At 40.1% G+C, this 1,390-nt stretch overlaps 1 non-coding gene across 1 annotated transcript; it reads right to left on the bottom strand.

The window, feature by feature from the left end:
• Nucleotides 1–599: 599 nt before the first annotated feature.
• On the bottom strand, nucleotides 600–693 carry trnai-uau (transfer RNA isoleucine (anticodon UAU)). Its single transcript has 2 exons — nucleotides 656–693; nucleotides 600–635 (listed from the first exon to the last, which is right to left on the bottom strand). It is a non-coding gene; the product is annotated as a tRNA-Ile (tRNA).
• Between the last annotated feature and the right edge of the window lie 697 nt (nucleotides 694–1,390).

Raw genomic sequence — 1,390 nt, 5'->3', positions numbered from 1 at the left:
TTTCAACTGACCCGTTGTAGCTACCAATCAGAAGCAAGGAGAAACAAACATTAGTTTTGCCTTTTTTTAAAAAAAAAGGAAAACAGAGTAGTAGTTTATGTGGTAATTTCAGGTACAATGTATGAACTAAAGTTAACTAGTCCCACAGTAATGCGTGGGGTCCTATCAAGAAAAAAATAGTTGTAACCCGAAAACACAACAAACACAAAACGAGAAGTCTTCCGGGAACCTAGGTAAATCCCTGTAGTAGTCTAGCAACTATAAAAAAACAACCAAACGCAACAACTTCAAAAGAAAAAGAACATTTAAAAACAAATCTGGGGAACAACAAAAACAGAATCTAATGCAAGAGCTTTATCAAGTCTTCAGTGCTCCACTCATCTCAGTAGACCTCTCTCATATATTTGTGTTCAAGTCAACTGGAGGTACACATTCCATGCTGAAAAGAGAAGGAAACACAATGTTTCAGCTGTGGAGCCTTCTTTGATTGTGACTCGAAATAAACCTTTACCTTTACTTGTTCGTTTGATGTTAATTTATCTCCATCAAATACCTAAGAGTATCTAAACTCGACAGTTGCTTTCAGTAGCTAAAGACACTGCTCCAGGTGAGGCTTAAACTCACAACCTCGGCATAACTCCGCTGTGCACTGCTGTATAAGTACCACGCGCTGACCAATTGCGCCACTGGAGCTGGGCAAGTTGTGATCCTTATACAGACTGACGCTGCAGAAACACAGGGTGAAACCAGTTTCGGTTGTGGATCCATCTCCAGATGAGGAAAAGGAACAGTAAAATAGCAAGGAAAATACAAGAAAAGAAACTGAAAGAATTGTTCTAACAGCAAAGGGGGACGGAGGGAGGTGGTCGGACAAGAAAATCAACCCGGCGGATTATTTGTAGCGACATTTTTTGAGTCAATCAGCACACCGATTTCTCTTCATGTGCCTTAAACTGTGCAGTTTGTATTTTCGTTGTAGATAGGTTTCTTCAGAAGTCCAGTAAAGTGACAATAATGGAGAACTAGCTGACGCACCCCGTCGTGAAGACCCTCTGTAAGGTGATTACACGTTTCATTTTCAAGTCGCCTCCTTTACACGCAATTGCAGCCCTGACACTGAGAGAAAGCATGAGAAATGGTTTCAATTTCAATGTAAAAACTCACCATAACACGGACTTACACTGGGAAAAGGTGTTGCACTTTCTGCTTATTGCTACAGCCTTCCCCCCGGTTATGAAAATATCTCACAGTTCTGACACTGATGTGTGAAAGACAATGTAACAGACTATCAAAATCCTGAAGTACAAGAAATTTTAATGCACCAATTTTTTTAATATGTCCCTCTGATCCTGGCATGTCAGAATACATTTCGAAAAAGTATGGCATGAAT

Source organism: Atractosteus spatula, chromosome 10 (genome assembly GCF_055471065.1).
Source record: "Atractosteus spatula isolate fAtrSpa1 chromosome 10, fAtrSpa1.hap1, whole genome shotgun sequence".
NCBI classification, from domain to species: domain Eukaryota; kingdom Metazoa; phylum Chordata; class Actinopteri; order Semionotiformes; family Lepisosteidae; genus Atractosteus; species Atractosteus spatula.
Note: the sequence above shows the minus strand (reverse complement) of the source record. Positions and strands in the feature narration are given on the sequence as shown.